This window comes from Pleurodeles waltl, chromosome 6 (assembly GCF_031143425.1).
Source record: "Pleurodeles waltl isolate 20211129_DDA chromosome 6, aPleWal1.hap1.20221129, whole genome shotgun sequence".
NCBI lineage: Eukaryota > Metazoa > Chordata > Amphibia > Caudata > Salamandridae > Pleurodeles > Pleurodeles waltl.
The window spans coordinates 1,680,568,101-1,680,588,478 of NC_090445.1; positions in this window are offsets into that span (position 1 = coordinate 1,680,568,101).

Genomic DNA, 20,378 nt, shown 5'->3' on the forward strand with positions numbered 1-20,378 from the left:
TCGCTTTTTGCTTCAGAGGTTACTTCGTTGTGTGGAGCAAATTTGGAATTGAACTTTTACATATGAGTTTTATATATTAACTACAGTCATGCAGAAAATTTCACCAGCGCCTTTCTTTTTAACTGTTCCTGGTGAACTTCCTATTCCTTGGCCAAAATGGCAAAAAGTTTTTTTTAACTTATCTAAAAGTTTGCGGTAGCAATTTCTCTGCTGAAAGGAAAACATCGGTTCTCCAACATTGTTTAGGAGCAGAAGGGCAAGAGATATTAGAGACTTTACCTGCAATCTCCACATCTGACGGAGCAGTAGGGGACGCTCCTTTGAATGAATTTGAAGAAACATTACTCAAGCTTGACAGACACTTTTCAACCAAAATTTCTATTATCCTTCAAAGATTCTATTTTGGCAAGTTTAAGCAAAGTGATGAGGAGTCAATTGAGGACTTCGTAACCAACCTTCGAAAACTAGCTGCACTTTGCAATTTTGGGGGCAGTGATGATGAGTGCATTCACGACCAATTTATGCTTGAGTGCAGGTGTGACAAGATCAGGGAAGCGCTTTGGTCTAAAAGTGATCCTACTTTGGATGAAGTATTGATAATTGTTAAACAAATCGAACATTCTGAATCGTGTATTGAAAGTTTAAAGAAATCTAAATGTTCTGCCTTCATTCAAAAGCTCGATTTAAAACCCAAAGTTAATTCTAATTCGAAAGTGAAAACTAAAGTGTTATGTTTCAGGTGTGGGTCTCCTGCACATTTAGCTAACTGTAGGGAGTGTCCTGCATTTTCTTTAGTTTGCAACAATTGTGGTAAAAAGGGGCACTTTGCAAAGTACTGTAAGTCTCCTAACAAAAGCAATGTGAAACTTAATGAAGTGGTATGTGATAATGACGACCAAGGTTTTATTTTACAGGTTGTCAATGATGTTAACTGTGTCTCTGCTGTTTGTTGTGACTATCCCACAGATCTAGTTGAGGTCAATGGAACTTTAATTTCTATGATGATGGACTCTGGTGCAAAATTATCTCTTGTTTCAGAAGGGGATTATAAGAAATATTTTGATGGAATGGTCACACTCCAAGAACCCGATGTGACGCCCTAATCCTATGGTGGTAAACCAATACAATTGAATGCTTACTTTGATGCCTGTATTCAATTTAAAGGTAATAAGATTTTTGGGAAAGTTTATGTTCCTGTTGTAGGGGACACAATTTTGAGTTGGCTTCACCAAAAACAGTTGGGGATTATTTTGAATCCCAATGCGATTCCTCAAGTGCAAGTACAGAAAGTATCAGATCTTAAACATGACTTATGGGTTGAATTTCCTGATGTCTTCAGCTCCAGTGTGGGGTGCATCAAAGGGTATAAGCATCACATTGTGTTGAAGAGTGATGCTCAACCCGTTGCTTGCAAATTAAGGAATGTTCCCATTAGCCTACTGGAGAAAGTGAGGTAGGAATTTAAGAGACTAAAAGAGGATGGTATAATCGAGGAAGTGGAGGCAGCACAATGGATTGCTCCCATCGTGGTGGCAACCAAACGTTCTGGTGATGTATGACTTTGTGTTGATCTTCGCAACCTTAATAAGGAAGTTATCAAGGATAAATTTCCGTTTCCTAACATTACTGAAATGATTAGTTCGTTGGGTAATGCGAAGTTCTTTTCAAATCTTGACCTAACTTCTGCGTACCATCAAGTACAATTGACAGAAGATTCTAAATTGCTGACTTCCTTCATCACACCTTTTGGTGTTTACAGGTTCAACAGGATGCCTTTTGGTCTTTGTTCGGCTGCTGCAGTATTTCAAAGGTTGATGAATGAGATTTTGGGTGGCATTGATGGAGTTTTTTTTTTTCAGGATGATTCCTCATTTTCACAGAAACACGAGAGCAGCATGAAAAGAAAATTAGGGGTGTACTTCATATTTTTAGATCGAAAGGTATAACTTTGAAAAAGGAAACATGCAAATTTTTACAGTCAGAAATTGTCTATTTAGGTCATGTTATTTTGAGCAGTGGGATTAAACCAAAGGATGATTTGGTGCAGTCTATTGTAAATTTGTCCACCCCAGAAAAGAAAAGTGGCATTCAAGTATTCTTAGGAATGGCTGAGTTCTATGCCAGGTATATTCACAATTTTGACAAAGGTCCAGTTCCATTAGGAATTTACTCAAAAAGAATTCTGATTTTTTATGGACAAATGAGTGTGAGATGGAATTTCAAGATTTGAAGAATGCATTGTCATCTGCCCTTAGTAGTTTTCAACCTGGATTACCCTGTTGCCTTATAACTGATGCTTCTGATAAGGGGTTGTGTTGTGTTTTGAAACAGGTGAAAGATGGTCAGACTGTTACTATAGTGTTTGCCTCACGTACTTTGCGAGGCGCAGAGTTCAGGTATTCTACAATAGAGAAAGAAGCTTTAGCTATATATTGGGCTGTCAAAAAATTCAAGCAATTTCTTTGGGGTGTCCGTTTCGAAGTGCATTCAGACCATACACCTTTACGAGAAATATTTGAAAAAAAAAAGGTCTTGATAATGTTTCTTTTCGCATTTGTAAGTGGGTTGTAGCTCTACAGGATTTTCAGTTTATTGTTAGGTATGTCGCAGGATGTGACAACAAAAATGCAGATGGTTTGTCTAGGATGAGCTCTGAGAGTGTGACAGATGATACTAATAGTACTTTGTGGTGGGTTGATGATGAGGTAAAAGTTTGTGTAGTGACTGATGGTTGTATTTCGGAACAGGAGTGGTTAGAGGAGATGACTAAGGATGAGGACTTATTGAAGATTACTGATTTGCTTTTGTCTGGAAACTTGGGACGTTGTAGTGATAGGACAGTGTTGCCTTTAAAAAAAATATGGACAGAGTTATCGGTAGACAATGGATTATGGTTGAGAGGATGTAGGTTAGTACCTCCATCTTGTCTACGCAAGTGTCTTCTCAATCTTGCTCATTCATGTCATCATGGGATTAGTAAAACCAAAGAAAGGATGAGGAGTACATATTGGTGGCCTGGTATGGATTTGGCTCTGGAAAGAAGAGTTAGAGAGTGTGTTGAATGTGGGTTGGCAGATAAATCTTTGAAAATCAGGACTCAACCTTTGGTGCTTAAAGACATTCCTAAAGAAGTTTGGGAGGAAGTTTCCATTGATATTATGGGGCCAATATCGTGTGGGTCTTTTTCCAAGTATGTTATTGTGCTTATGGATATGTTATCTCGCTGGCCTGAAGTGTTAATCACATCTGAGGTTACTTCGAGGACAAATGTGGATTTTCTTACCAAAGTGTTCAGCAGGGAAGGTAATCCCAGAGTCATTCTATCAGACAATGGAGTTCAATTTACCTCAAAGCTTATTTGTGATTTCCTTTCTTCTAGGGGAATAGTTCACAAGAAATGTGCTCTGTATCATCCTGAGACGAATGGCATGTTGGAACGCTTTAACAGAACTTTAAAGGAGGCTATTCAGATAGCCAAACTGTTTGGAGCTAGTTAGAAAGAATTGGTTAAGTCCAAGGTGGAAGACTACAGATTTACCCCACATTCTAGTACGTGTCAGTCTCCTTTTTTGTTATTCAGGAAGCGTGTTCTTCACACTAAAGTAAGTCCACTGTGGGTAAAAAAGTATCTAAAAATTGATTTTGATCAGGAATCCATTAAGAGAGAGGCGATTGAGAAGGACAAGTATTTTCAGAGTAAGAGAAAAAATATTTATAACGTTCGCAAATCAGTAAAAGAAAAAAATGTGCAAGTAGGTGATAGGGTCAAGGTCAAATTGCCTGAGAAAAACAAATCTGGTGTTTCACATTTGAGTAGAATGCACAGAGTTGTAAAAGTGTTCAAGGGAGCAGTTAAGCTCGATGATGGTCGTATTTGGAATCTTAATAGAATTGTTAGTCTGTAACTTTTTGTATCTTTTCTTTCAGGGAGGGGGGATAGTGTAGTATTGCAGTGTTGTTTTTACAATTATGTTTTTTTTAATTATTATTGTTTATTATTATTGTTTCTTCTTGTTTTGCGCTACTTGGTATGTTCCATCTCTCCCCCTGGCTTGCTTACTGTTCTTCTGTCTGGAATGCTCAGTGGGTTCTTCTTTGACAGTTAGAGAGTAGCAGCCTGGGCATTGGAGTGGTTGGAGTTCTTATTATACTTGTTACTTTTATCTGGATTAAACACACTGGAAGAAATCACATTGGAATGTGGACTCATCTTTCACAAACTTCTACGTGGATCTTCAGCTTACTTCAATGGGTTAATCTCCTTCAAGGGTGTAGGTTGAGGGGAGATGGTGGTGGTCCAATGCCGGGGTGCCCCGAAAAGTTTGTGGTGCTTTCTTCCTCATCCATGGGTCTTCCCATCCCGGAAAAGACAGATTCTTTCCCTATCCGAGGTGGGAATGGACATGGAACGTCCCAAAACTGATGGGGGTTTAAGGGAAGGTTCTCTCCACGGAGAAAAATATTTTTCCCATGGTGAAAAAAGGGCCCAGTGTTTAGAAATGCACATTGTCCTCTACATGCGTGTGTGGAAAGCCTTACACACCGATTCAAGTTGGAATGTTTTATTTATTTAGAAAAGGTGTTTACACAACACCTACCAAGTGCGCATGTCAGTTTGGCTGGCCATGTTGGGTCGGCCAATTTGCATGTTCTCTACCCGGCTGTATTGCACAGCTAAGTGGAGAACATGCACAGGCTCCCACTCCCAATCTGACTGCCAAACCAGGCCGCTCAGACAAATCACGACGCTGCTGTCATGCTGGTGACAGCAGCGTCGTGATTGGCTGGGAGCTTGTGTGCTGCCGGGAAGAGGACGAGAATAGAGGGGGGACAAACTGCATCTCCCAGAGAAGGTAAGTGTTTTTTTTTATTATTATTTTTTTTTTAACTTGTCCTTCCCCATCCCATCCCTCCCGCCCGTTCCGCCGCATCTCCCCCATTCAGTGGCAGCCACCACTGCACTTTACAAGTAACAGCTGGAAGCATTTCCATTACTGCACTTACTTACGTAAAACTGACAGTAGGCAAGATTGGAGTAGCTGCATTGTTGCTTCTGGATTTATCAGCTGCACTTGACACTGTCCACCACCACACACACCTGCAAAGGCTCCACAATCTTAAAATCCTTGAAAATTCTCTAAAATGGATTACTTCTTATCTCACAGACAGACAGCGTAGTTTACCTACCATTTTTCATATCACCTTTTCACACACATCAGTGTGGCATTCCTCAGGGGTCAATCAGATTTTCTCTAATGTTCACGTCTACCTGATCCCCTTACACAACCTGTTTAAATCATTCAGCATCATCTGTTACAACTATACAGAAGACACCCAAAGCTTTCGAATAAAAATGGATATTAAGACCTCTAAATTGAAAAGTTGATTACTGCCTTTGTGCCACACACACACGGATAATGAATAACTATCTAAAGCTCAATATAACCAAGACAGAAATTATGATCTGCGGAAAGTGCCCAAAATGCCAGCCATAACGTATGAACCTGGAATTTACAAGCACAATACACAGTGCTCTTGGTTAATTTACGGCTGACTGAACTCTTTTTTTGCGGTTATGCATTTTTGCTACAGAGTTTTACTCAGTTTCTATGCTTCTGTAACAGTATATATTTGCTACGTACATTTTATTTCTTTTTATATACATTGTGTCTGTTATTCCTCACTTTTTGCTTCAGACGTTACTTCGTTGTGTGGAGCAAATTTGGAATTGAACTTTTACATATGAGTTCTATATATTAACTACAGTCATGCAGAAAAGTTCACCAGCGCCTTTCTTTTTAACTGTTCCTGGTCAACTTCCTATTCCTTGGCCAAAATGGCAAAAAGTTTTTTTTAACTTATCTAAAGGTTTGCGGTAGCAATTTCTCTGCTGAAAGGAAAACATTGGTTCTCCAACATTGTTTAGGAGCAGAAGGGCAAGAGATATTAGAGACTTTACCTGCAATCTCCACATCTGACGGAGCAGTAGGGGACGCTCCTTTGAATGAATTTGAAGAAACGTTACTCAAGCTTGACAGACACTTTTCACCCAAAATTTCTATTATCATTCAAAGATTCTATTTTGGGAAGTTTAAGCAAAGTGATGAGGAGTCAATTGAGGACTTCGTAACCAACCTTTGAAAACTAGCTGCACTTTGCAATTTTGGGGGCAGTGATGATGAGTGCATTCACGACCAATTTATGCTTGAGTGCAGGAGTGACAAGATCAGGGAAGCGCTTTGGTCCAAAAGTGATCCTACTTTGGATGAAGTATTGATAATTGTTAAACAAACCGAACATTCTGAATCGTGTATTGAAAGTTTAAAGAAATCTAAATGTTCTGCCTTCATTCAAAAGCTCGATTTAAAACCCAAAGTTAATTCTAATTCGAAAGTGAAAACTAAAGTGTTATGTTTCAGGTGTGGGTCTCCTGCACATTTAGCTAACTGTAAGGAGTGTCCTGCATTTTCTTTAGTTTGCAACAATTGTGGTAAAAAGGGGCACTTTGCAAAGTACTGTAAGTCTCCTAACAAAAGCAATGTGAAACTTAATGAAGTGGTATGTGATAATGACGACCAAGGTTTTATTTTACAGGTTGTCAATGATGTTAACTGTGTCTCTGCTGTTTGTTGTGACTATCCCACAGATCTAGTTGAGGTCAATGGAACTTTAATTTCTATGATGATGGACTCTGGTGCAAAATTATCTCTTGTTTCAGAAGGGGATTATAAGAAATATTTTGATGGAATGGTCACATTCCAAGAACCCGATGTGACGCCCTACTCCTGTGGTGGTAAACCAATACAATTGAAGGGTTACTTTGATGCGTGTATTCAATTGAAAGGTAATAAGATTTTTGGGAAAGTTTATGTTCCTGTTGTAGGGGACACAATTTTGAGTTGGCTTCACCAAAAACAGTTGGGGATTATTTTGAATCCCAATGCGATTCCTCAAGTGCAAGTACAGAAAGTATCAGATCTTAAACATGACTTATGGGTTGAATTTCCTGATGTCTTCAGCTCCAGTGTGGGGTGCAACAAAGGGTATAAGCATCGCATTGTATTGAAGAGTGAACCTCAACCTGTTGCTTGCAAATTAAGGAATGTTCCCATTAGCCTACGAGAGAAAGTGAGGTAGGAACTTAAGAGACTAAAAGAGGATGATATAATCGAGGAAGTGGAGGCAGCACAATGGATTGCTCCTATCGTGGTGGCAACCAAACGTTCTGGTGATGTAAGACTTTGTGTTGATCTTCGCAACCTTAATAAGGAAGTTATCAAGGATAAATTTCTGTTTCCTAACAATACTGAAATGATTAGTTTGTTGGGTAATGCAAAGTTCTTTTCAAATCTTGACCTAACTTCTGCGTACCATCAAGTACAATTGACAGAAGATTCTAAATTGCTGACTTCCTTCATCACACCTTTTGGTGTTTACAGGTTCAACAGGATGCCTTTTGGTCTTTGTTCGGCTGCAGCAGTATTTCAAAGGTTGATGAATGAGATTTTGGGTGGCATTGATGGAGTTTTTTTTTTCAGGATGAGTCCTCATTTTCACAGAAACACGAGAGCAGCCTGAAAAGAAAATTAGGGATGTACTTCATATTTTTAGATCGAAAGGTATAACTTTGAAAAAGGAAACATGCAAATGTTTACAGTCAGAAATTGTCTATTTAGGTCATGTTATTTCGAGCAGTGGGGTTAAACCAAAGGATGATTTGGTGCAGTCTATTGTAAATTTGTCCACCCCAGAAAAGAAAAGTGGCATTCAAGTATTCTTAGGAATGGCTGAGTTCTATGCCAGGTATATTCACAATTTTGACAAAGGTCCAGTTCCATTAGGAATTTACTCAAAAAGAATTCTGATTTTTTATGGACAAATGAGTGTGAGATGGAATTTCGAGATTTGAAGAATGCATTGTCATCTGCCCTTAGTAGTTTTCAACCTGGATTGCCCTGTTGCCTTATAACTGATGCTTCTGATAAGGGGTTGGGTTGTGTTTTGAAACAGGTGAAAGATGGTCATACTGTTACTATACTGTAGTGTTTGCCTCACGTATTTTGCGAGGCGCAGAGGTCAGGTATTCTACAATAGAGAAAGAAGCTTTAGCTATATATTGGGCTGTCAAAAAATTCAAGCAATTTCTTTGGGGTGTCCGTTTCGAAGTGCATTCAGACCATAAACCTGTACGAGAAATTTTTGAAAAAAAAAAGGTCTTGATAATGTTTCTTCTCGCATTTGTAAGTGGGTTGTAGCTCTACAGGATTTTCAGTTTATTGTTAGGTATGTTCTAGGATGTGACAACAAAAATGCAGATTGTTTGTCTAGGATGAGCTCTGAAAGTGTGACAGATGATACTAATAGTACTTTGTGGTGGGTTGATGATGAGGTAAAAGTTTCTGTAGTGACTGATGGTTGTATTTCGGAACAGGAGTGGTTAGAGGAGATGACTAAGGATGAGGACTTATTGAAGATTACTGATTTGCTTTTGTCTGGAAACTTGGGACGTTGTAGTGATAGGACAGTGTTGCCTTTAAAAAAAATATGGACAGAGTTATCAGTACACAATGGATTATTGTTGAGAGGATGTAGGTTAGAACCTCCATCTTGTCTACGCAAGGGTCTTCTCAATCTTGCTCATTCATGTCATCATGGGATTAGTTAAACCAAAGAAAGGATGAGGAGTACATATTGGTGGCCTGGTATGGATTTGGCTCTGGAAAGAAGAGTTAGAAAGTGTGTTGAATGTAGGTTGGCAGATAAATCTTTGAAAATCAGGACTCAACCTTTGGTGCTTAAAGACATTCCTAAAGAAGTTTGGGAGGAAGTTTCCATTGATATTATGGGGCCAATATTGTGTGGGTCTTTTCCCAAGTATGTTATTGTGCTGTCAGATTCTTTCCCTATCCGAGGTGGGAATGGACATGGAACGTCCCAAAACTGATGGGGGTTTAAGGGAAGGTTCTCTCCACTGAGAAAAATATTTGTCCCATGGTGAAAAAAGGGCCCAGTGTTTAGAAATGCACATTGTCTTCTACATGCGTGTGTGGAATGCCTTTCACACCGATTCAAGTTGGAATTTTTTATTTATTTAGAAAAGGTGTTTACACTACACCTACCAAGTGCGCATGTCAGTTTGGCTGGTCATGTTGGGTCGGCCAATTTGCATGTTCTCTACCCGGCTGTATTGCACAGCTAAGTGGAGAATATGCAAAGGCTCCCACTCCCAATCTGACTGCCAAACCAGGCCGCTCAGACAAATCACGACGCTGCTGTCATGCTGGTGACAGCAGCGTCGTGATTGGCTGGGAGCTTGTGTGCTGCCGGGAAGAGGACGAGAATGGAGGGGGGACAAACTGCATCTCCCAGAGAAGGTAAGTGTTTTTTTTATTATTATTTTTTTTTTAACTTGTCCTTCCCCATCCCATCCCTCCCGCCCGTTCCGCCGCATCTCCCCCATTCAGTGGCAGCCACCACTGCACTTTACAAGTAACAGCTGGAAGCATTTCCATTACTGCACTTACTTACGTAAAACTGACAGTAGGCAAGATTGGAGTAGCTGCATTGTTGCTTCTGGATTTATCAGCTGCACTTGACACTGTCCACCACCACACACACCTGCAAAGGCTCCACAATTTTAAAATCCTTGAAAATTCTCTAAAATGGATTACTTCTTATCTCACAGACAGACAGCGTAGTTTACCTACCATTTTTCATATCACCTTTTCACGCACATCAGTGTGGCATTCCTCAGGGGTCAATCAGATTTTCTCTAATGTTCAACGTCTACCTGATCCCCTTACACAACCTGTTTAAATCATTCAGCATCATCTGTTACAACTATACAGAAGACACCCAAAGCTTTCGAATAAAAATGGATATTAAGACCTCTAAATTGAAAAGTTGATTACTGCTTTTGTGCCACACACACACGGATAATGAATAACTATCTAAAGCTCAATATAACCAAGACAGAAATTATGATCTGCGGAAAGTGCCAAAAATGCCAGCCTATTGTTATGTGGCCTAGGGAACTTGGGGCCCCTCCAACAACATCAAGAAAAGTCAGAAACCTTGGAGTAAGTATGGATTCAGACCTATCTCAATATAACACTGGCATAGAAGAACCCGTACTTAAGCAGAAGCACCTTAACTCAGTGCTTAATTTGTAAGTAAAGAGGTGCAGGTGCCCAAAGCCCTTCTCTTAATCACGCGGCTGCTGCAATTGAATTTGTGAATACAGAATATTTAGGCAGCGTACTCCTGAAGCCATCTCGGGCCTCTTCACTCCATATAAAGCCACTCCCTGTCCCCTTCAGCACACTCTTGCAGCTGTTTTCTCCCTTTGTGATGCTTTTTTGTTTTTCCCTTCCTCCATCTTTCCCATATGTGTCTTTTGCTCGCAGCAAATGCTTGAGGCAGAAGAGCAAGCCCCGGCCCTCAAAAATAAGTGCTGGTGCTCAGCACCGGAAACAACAAGCACAAATTAAGCACTGCCTTAACTGTGGGCTGCCTCTGGGACCATGGGCTGGTGACTTGGGTCCCAATATCAAGCTAATTAGTGGTTTGGGGGCCTCTACCTTCTGCAGACAAAGGGCTACTGAAAAATAGTAATACCAGGCTACGTGGGTGTGTGTCACTGGCTGAGATACGGAGCAAAGGAAACAGTGAGAATAAAAAAATAATGTAATGAAAATAGGGGATAACACATAGAGAGGGAGTAATAGAAAGAAGTGCACATGAAAATCAAATGTAAAAAAGGAAAAGAAGGGTGAAAGACAAAAGATGGATAGATAAAAAGAGGAAAGAATGAACAGGAGGTGCAAGGAAGGAGCTGTGAAAACAAACACAAAAGAAAATGTGAGAAGTGGCATGGAAGAGTGAAAGGGTGAATGAATACATGGATGAAAGAATGAAACGATGGGGTGAAAGGATGGATAGAGCGAAATGTAAAAGTATAGTAGTGAACGGATTTATAGGTGAAAAGGTGAGTGGATGAAAGGATAAAGAGTGGACAGATAGGGACGTGTGAAAGGGTATATCAAAGGGTGAAAAAAATGGACCAATATTGGAGGGATGAGTGGATGAAAATGTGAAGTGACGCGGAAATAGGTGAATAAGATATCAGGGTGAAAGGTTGAATGGGTGGAATAGTGAAAGGATTTAAATATGAATGGATGAATCACTAAAAGGGTGAAAGGATGGATGGAAGGAGGATGCATGGGTCAAGAGAAACCTCATAAACAGGGTCAGGTTTGCTCGCTTTACTTGCTAGGTGTGTTTCGAGGTGTGTGCCGAGTACGGGATATTTTAATGTTCTGGCCTCTAACTTGCTTGATATCACAAGTTAACAATGTCACAAAGAGTGCCAACCACGCAATGAAAACAGTATGTTGTATCTTTCCACACATTGCATGCCAACATAAACTGCAAGCCATCCTCACACTCGTAATCTTCAAGATTGACTATTCCAATGGCCTATACCCTGGTGCACCCATATTCATCATACACAGAACACAAAGAATCCAAAATACTGCAGCAAGACTTCTTCTCCACCTTCACCTAGGAGAACACGTGCCTCCAGTCCTGCAAGTGCTCTATTCCCTACCTACAGCTAGAAGGGCAATGTCCAAGGCACTCTGCATTGTGCACAACTCTGCCAAAGGAAAAAGGACAGCTATACCTACAAATTAAATTCAAGCAATACAGACAAAATAAGACACTGTGCTCCAGGCTTGCACCACAAATCGCCATACTACCTTACCATATGAAATCCATAGTAGGTATTGCTTTCTCGATACAAGTCACCAAGCTCTAGACATCACCATTAACCAGCATTACAGGCATCCAAGAGGAGCATAAATACTTCAAATGAGAGTTGGAAACATTGCTATTTCCAGGCTAAGTACACCTCCCTGTTTCCTGGCAACAGAAGTCAGAAAGACAGGTGCACCCTGATGCACAATCCTCAGCTTACAATTCACAGATCGGAAACAACCCAACCAGCAAACTGCTCTTGAAATGCAGGTAAGGTAGGAAGGGCTGACCTATAGTTTGCTGCGGAATTATGTAATCCCATATAGGTCATTTATGGCCCACAATAATAATACTCAGCGGTTGCAAGCTAACTGTGACTTATACCTCTTCCATTCACATAAGACATATCTGCTATGAAGGCTGTCCATCATTAGTAATGTACAGCCAAAAAAAAGAGGCATCACCAAATGAACATGCATGGGATAACTGGAGAGATCTGGAACACACTGCTGGACAATATTGAGGACTTTAAAGTAGTCCATCACTACAGATAACCACGCCATGGTAGTCGTTACTCATGACATGGAAGCACTTCCTACACAGGATCAAAACAAAAGGTGACACCCTTCCAACAACACACCCTACAAAGCTTATCTCACTACACATGTAAGTAAGCGCTTCTGTGCCCCACATAGGGATGCTAAACACTTTATAAATTCTGCAATACAATACAATATACAGGTGAAGAAGAGAGAGTAGAACATGTGAAGAAGCTGGCTTTTAAGATTAGAAAAGGCTGGTCTTCAGAACCTTGTGAAAGGAGAGTAGGCAGTAATTCAGTCAGTGTTTACAGACTGGATTTATATAGTCCTGGGGCTCGGAAAGAGAGGCTTGGTGAAAATTGTTTCTTTTTGGAACCTTCTTAGTTGACATAAAGTGCTTCTTTGTAATTTTAAATCACGCCTAGGTATATTGATTTGACCCGCATCTTCTCTATGATTCAGAACTTTATTTCTTGTAAAGAGTGACTTTCTCACATTAGGAGACTGTTGCATGTTTCTATTACTTTTGGAAACCATTGGGAAACCTAAAATTATATTTAAAACTGCTTTCCACAAGCAATTTGTAATGTGACTCTGTTTTTTACTGAATTGCTGAAGCTGCCCCCTAGCTTTTACTGGCTTAACCTGCAAGCGCTAGGACACACTAGATGGTATCAGGGAGGTTTATAAGACTGAAATCTCCAATTATAGGTCCACTATCATCATGGCATGCGATGGTCACAAAACTCTGAACATAACCATTGTTACAAGCTTTAGATATCAGCCAAGCACGGTTTTGTGTTTGCTGTTAATTCTTTCAAAACATTAGGTATAGAACAAAGAGAGCATTAAAACCAGGAGAAAAGGAAAACACATTTTTAACCCTGCAGACAAGAATGGATGTTATATAAAGCATCTTCGGGTTGCACCTGTAAACGTGGAGTACGCCCTTTCATCAAACCTGAATGCCTGTTGGCTGTCATGCCATGATGGCTAGTTGGCATTAGTTCTTGTTTTGGAGAAACAAGTCCCCAAAGCAGGGGTTTATTTCTGTGGACCTGGCTTGCAGAAAGTTTTCTCCCTGTGTGCAGTGACCACTGATTATAATTTATTTTATCAGAAGGTCTACCCTGAATAGGATGGTCCTTTTGAAAGCATAAAACCAATGGCCAGGCTGCAGATGAGCAAGCAGAGATTTCTGATGGTGGAGTGACAGAAACCTGACAGTTCTCCCACTTCTAAATAAAGGGTTGGAGGAATTGGTAGTTTAGGGAAGAGGGAGCCCCATTGATTGACCACAGGATCTGGGTATTACAAACTGAAAATTGTCAAAATAGTTCCTTCCATGCTGCCCTTCGAACAGGAAAAGTAATGAATTATAATGTATTTTCCTAATTTGGCTAATATGCCTTTTCATCTATTAAGTTTTGATAAAATGTTGAATATTTTGATCTAAACTGAAAGAACTAAGATCTACTCTGAACAGTAAGCACGACTTGTTCACCAGAAAAAAAACATTTGTGGTGAAGCAAAAATGTCAATCTGGTGATAATGCTGGCCTAATGGTGTTTCTGGTTGTGAGTCTAATTCGGAATTTACTATTTCAGGACAAAAGTTAAGCCTCCAGTCTTACCCAGGGTTAAGACTGGAGGTTTCACTTATCCTGCAGTTCATGGGAGTATTTTGAAAGCAATGGAGAGTTGGTAGAGTTTCCAATTTTTCAGTACAGTTTCTAAGCATGACAGTAGATAAGGGGCAGAAATCAGCCACAGAGGAAGCAGCAAATGGGAAACATTCTTTTCTCAGTATTAAATTAGTGATCATCTTTATAGTGGATGGGGAGAGATCCTGAAATCACAACGGAGAGGCTAGGCAGCAAACACAAGGAAAGTTATAGCCTGCTCTCAACCCTCAAGAGAAGGTATGCCACCTTGCCCATGCAGTCTCTGCAGTGCCTTCCTGCAGGGATGTAGCTTTAGCGTGGGTGTGTGGTGTGGGGCACCCCCTAATAATTACTCAGTCGGTCTTGGCCTGCCAGTGTCAGTCAGATGGCTGTATGCAAAAACAGTGACTTCAGGTCACAGTTGCACCACGCTGGGTGGAGTTGGGCAAGCAACCACATTTACCTGGGAGAGTCGATCCAGGACCAAGAAGATGGGCGGCTTGGCTCTAAAAGCCTATGAATGATCAGAGATATAAAAATATTTGACATGTAAATCATGCAACAAACATCACGTTAAAATATGATTAGGTTGCTTTCAGAAAAGATGTATTTCTATAAAATGCAAATGAGTTTCATTAATACTTCAGAAGATATCACTGCATTGAGAGGCATGTCATAAAAGTAATGGTCTTAAAACATAAACTTAGAAATAGTCATGCCTCCCCGCTGCCCTGTGGGCAATGCCACAATAAAGTCAGAGGCAAGTCAGTTGTCATGTGTACCCCATATGTGGCCTAAATTAATTAATATTATAGCTGGAGCAGCATTATAGTCTGTAAAACACAAGCTTTGTGTATAGCACACTTCCTGAACTCTCATTTGTGATGGTGCAGAAAAAGGAGGCTTTGTAAAATGCTTCGGCCGGCCAAAAAGACATGCGCACTTTGCATGTTCTCTACCTGGCATCATAGCACAGCTGGGTAGAGAACTTGCACAGGCTCCCACTCCCAGTCTGAGCGGCGAGGAAAGCCGCTCAGCCAATCACTACACTGCTGTCAGCAATGTTGTGATTGTCTGGGAGCCTGTGCAGCCAGGAAGAGGAAGAGGACTAAGATAAGTGTTTTAGTTTTGAAAAAATATATATTTCTTTTTTAGCCCATCCCCCAGTCCCTGTGTGCACTATCCCACCCTGCCACCCCTGCTCAGTGTCAGCTGCTGCTGCAGTGAAGCAGGGACTAGTGGAGCGGAGAGAGGGTGGAGTCACACATTTTAGGAGCTCATTCAGAGAAAGACTGAAACATGGTACATGGCCTTTATTAAGGAGGGGGTCTCAGGCGAAGAGTGGCGAGCTTCGCATAGAGCGGAGGTCCTCATAGGTTACATCTGAACAGAGAAAGCTCTGTGCATTCTGCACAAAGAGGCCAGCTTCTCACTTTGTTGTAAACAAAACCTGGTTCACATCATAACAAATAGCAATTATTTTTTTGATTTACAGTAAATGTGCACTCGTTCTTTTAAACTCCGAATCTACAGTTGCCTCAAAAGGGCATCTGAACTCCAAAAGAGAATCATTGCAGATCAGAGCACTCATTACTTCATGCACATCAGTCCCGGGGTCCAATTTGGTGCCCATGGCTGTGCCTAACTAAGAGTGGCACCGTGAAATTATCCTTCCTGTACACATTCCGCAAGGCAGCTCTGGGATGTGGCTGTAACAGGGTGCGCTCACAGGCCATAGGTGGGGAACATCTTGCTGCAAGAGTAGAAATCACTGCCAGAAAACATTATCTCCTCATTTGTGGATCTGCCTTCCTGTATAAGTAATGATCTCCTGCCTAATGGAGTCATGAAACCACTTCAGGAACTGTTTATGCCAATTATTCTACATACTCTTGGATTACAGCTATGTCCAAAGCAGGAGAACCCAGCTATATAACTAATAAAAATCTCATAAATGATTAAAAAAAAGGAAAGTGGGTAGTATATGTGCATCAGATAGCAGTTCGTCTACATAATTCAACCTTCTGGAAAATAAAAGATATGTGACTTGGACTAGGATGCAAATATTCTGCTTCACAAGCCCTTGTGCTCTCTCATCTGAATGCTGGCAATGTCCTGCCCCATGGCCTCCTTGACTCCACATGGGCCAACCTTGAAGGCATCCCACAGCATGCCTCATTAAGGCCCTAAAAAATATGACTACTTCACACCCACACTGACGGAACTCCTCTGGCTATTCTTGCTAGCCCACATCATCGTCAAAACCAACTGCAAGATCTATTGAGACAGCAAGACCGGCACCTCTGTCTATCTGTACATGTTCACTGTCTTCAGTGGTTCTTGGCACACCACCAACCAGGGCACCAGCTATGCACCACTGGTCTGGTTCAATATCTTGATAATCCATGAGGACTGCTCCGACCATGCTCTAATTTAGGAAATAGCTGAGATCTCACATCTTTAAAGAAGACTCCATCATCCCAGCGACCCCTCATATCACACATAACCATGTCTTTTCCTTTGAACTGCAACACAAAAAAGATGATGGACGAAGTGCTGAAACTTTCAAACACTCACCCCCAGTCACAGATCAGGGTTAAATCCATAATTGTTTTGGTCACTATGCCACCCCCGTTTGGACCCAGCCATACGCAAGCCAGTCTTGACCCTGCTCCCATGGGATTGACTTTGAACTGTACAGTGCTCTGCTGCTTTTCATTTAGGTTTGCACTGTAAAAGTACCACACTCACAGACAAAACACATTTCCAAATTAGAACAAACATTAATATTTATATTTCTCATAGATGTTTTCTATGCTAAACCAATGAATTTAAGATAGAAGCCACTTAGAGGGCAATGGCCTTTTGCCTTCTGGCTACTTTGGAGAGCTTGCTACATTAGGTGTAATCAAGATTAAATGATGCATGATGTTTTTTAAACTTTCATTTGTATTCTTCTTCTTAGCATTTAACACAAAGAAGAGTGCAACTGCATTTCGGTGAAGAACATATCAAAACAATTTCACAACATTTGATATTGTTTTCTGTTTTCTGCTCCTGCAAACAGGTATGTAATGGGGGGAAGGTTAGGCAGAGGAAGATATGGGGTTAACATAGCTGGAGATGAAGTTCTGCAATTGCAAGAAGCATTTGAGAGTAACTCAAAAGATAGGGGGAATGAAGAAACGTGGTGGCAAGAAATATTTGTTGTAGGGCAGCTATCTGAGTTTCAAGAGCTACATGGAGAGAGGCCTTTAACGAATGAGATGCAGTTTTACGGATAATCGTCATTTCAATGCAAGTGAATTGTAGTATTAGAAATTATGGGCAGAGGTCTGAGATAGTCTGTGGTAGAGCAGTCTGTGATTTAGAGTAATTCCTGTTATATTTCAAGCAGGAAAGGGACCCAAATATATTGTTTTGGTCCAGCATTCTGTGGACTATATCTTCACGTGAGGCTGCTATTGCTATACCTTCTAGCCGGCCATCATACGTAGGGGACTGTGAGGATTCACTCTTCCGCGATATGTCTATGCCACCATCTGGACGTAGGAGGGTCTTCTCAGGCAAGCGGTGGTCAGGTGTTTGGGACGAGAGCGAGAAAGTCCCTCTGGTTGAGCTGGGTGTTGTTGCCACTATAGCGATATTGTGGGACTCTTCTCTTCTCGCCTTGCATTCTACTGGCCACACTGCTTGGTCTGCTAAACAGATATTGATAATAAATTTAGCAAACATCTTACTTCATATTTAGGCCCTGACTACTAGTTGCACTGTACTGGCTTGGTGCAAATTGTGCATGCGGAATTAGGATTACACTGTGGTAACCCCACACAAGTGCTGTGCATTAGGAGTTAAACCCCATGGAACTGGCAATAACCATGCACGGCCAGATTCACCCATCATAAACCTATAGAGAATTCCAAATACCATGCGGTTTGATGCATACATTTACCACCTGCTGGTTGGATTGGATCTGGTGTTCCAGCACCCAGGAAGGCTAGGTGCACGACCACCGGCCCGCTCAGAATCAGGCAGCGGGGAATTCCATGCCAAGGTTCTGCTCTTCCTGGCTCATTAACAGGGCCTTAAAGTCAGCTGAGTGGCACAACAGCTCTGTTATTAATTTTCCCACATTTGTGATGGAGACCAATGAGAGGGCACCTTTTGGCATTTAGTAGTTTGAAATGACTCTTGCTTTGGGTCGTAGTGAGGTGGGGGACTGTTCACAGTTAAAGTCCCCAGACCCTGCTCATCCAACTCCTCTGGGACAGCAGAGAGGAGACAGCAATCACTGTATCTGAGTGATGTTGGAGTAAGGCACATCGCCCTCTTCCCAGTGATTGGCACTCAGCACTTTACATCTGTCTGGCCTCTGGAATGATGCAAGCATGCTATCAAGTAGAAAACAGGGCCACACTTTTATGAGGGTTTCTGCTATTTTGATACAGACCAATACAACTGCACTTTGGGATGCTTCTTCATTTTGAACAGTTTTTATTTGAGTTGTCGTGAGATAGGGTGTTGTTGGTATCAATCTCCACGGCCCATTTGTTGGGCTCCATTAGCCAGCATAGACGGCAATGACAACAGGGCGTAGACTGGAGTAAGTGTCATACTGACTTGGCGGCGATTTGCTTCCAGTGCTTTAAAGACCTTTCTACCACTGAAAAAGCATGTTGGTGGCCCATCAATAGCACTGGCAATGCACCAATGGCCACATATAGCAATATTAGGAACTGCAATTTACAAACTGCGTTTCCTACCAAATTATAATTTGGAAATCACAATTCCTAATGTATGATAGCTTTTATTTTTAAAATAGCGATTTCTAGTTGGTCAGCATAATTGACCTATCTCACGAATAATAACAACGTAGGTCGCAGTTTGCGACCTACCAGGAATTGAAGCCATCACAGGAAAGGTGGTCAGCTGGGGCAACAGACTATAATTTCTGTGATTGCAGTTTAGAAGAGAAGACTTTGGGCCTGATTCTAACTTTGGAGGACGGTGTTAAACCGTCCCAAAAGTGGCAGATATACCACCTACCGTATTATGAGTTCCATAGGATATAATGGACTCGTAATACGGTAGGTGGTATATCCGCCACTTTTGGGACGGTTTAACACCGTCCTCCAAAGTTAGAATCAGGCCCTTTTTTTTTTAAATGCAGCCCATTTCCCTTAAAGGAAACGGGACAGTGTTTAAAAATAAATCTTTCTTTTTTTAGAAGAGTTGCTGGTCCTGGGGGCCACTGCCTCTTCTTAAACAAACATTTTTTTCTGCATTCACAAAGGGGAATGGGTCCGTGAGGTACCTGTAGGAGGCCGATATTGTATATAATTGTGGGTACCACGGTCTGTATTTGTGCTTTTTTTTCTTTTTCTTTTAGAGTGTTCTAGAGATATAAATATTTTAATCTACTAAAGTTCTTTCTTAATTCTTGTTTTTTTCTAGATTGTTTCTTCTGTCCTCCGGGTTGCCTTGGATTGGAATGGGCGGCCCTGGGTCAAGCTCCTGACCGATGTGCCGCCGAAGGGGAGATAGAAACCAGGTATCAGGTAACTGATTTAATAGTAAGGTATAGTGTATAGGGTAAATTAGGGAAGGTGTGAGTGGAGAACGTGAGGTAGGGATCACTCTAAGTGAGTCACATGTGAATTGCATGAATCAGTGGTTTATGGGGTTCTTCCTTCACCACCTCTCCCACTGTATCTCAGAAGTTATCCACCCCTCGTAATGCTCCTTCCCTCCCCTCGTGTCCCCTAAGTCCAATAGGAGTTCTTTTACTTAAATAAGACCGTACTTTGTAAAGCCACGTTCCTCCAGGAACGTGGCGTGGTCTTCTTGAGGTGGGCTCCTCACTGCATTGCTCCCTGTCCTTCTCTGCCTCTGGTGCCGCGTCTCCCTCTGTCCATGTTTTTTCTCTCAGGTCCTCTCCGTCATCACTCCTCTCCACATCTTCTTCTTCTTCTCCGTCTTCTTTATTCTCAGCCTCTTCTTCCGCCTCCTTGTACGTGTTCCTCTTCGTGTCTTCTCTCTCCTCCTCATCCTCGTTCCTCTCTGCGTCTTCTCTGCCCTTTCTGGCCTTGTGACCCCGGAAGTACTATGATTTTGTCGGCTCTCCTCCCGTCGAAGTGACTACGGGGCACTTCTCTGTGAAACTGGCTGCGGGTACGCCAGCAACAGTCGCTGTCGGGAGTAGCCTTGTAACGGAGTTCGCGTTACATAACTCCCCCTCCCAGGACGGCTGATCAGGCCATGATGATCCGGGAGTCCGGGACAAATAGTCAGCCGCAACCAGTAGCTTCCCAGGAAGAAGGGTTGCCTGTAAAGAAAAAGGTTGAAGAGCTAAGAACCATCGAAGGATCCTAGGATTCATGCCTTTGTGTCGGGACAGCCAGGTTACAGGAGCATGA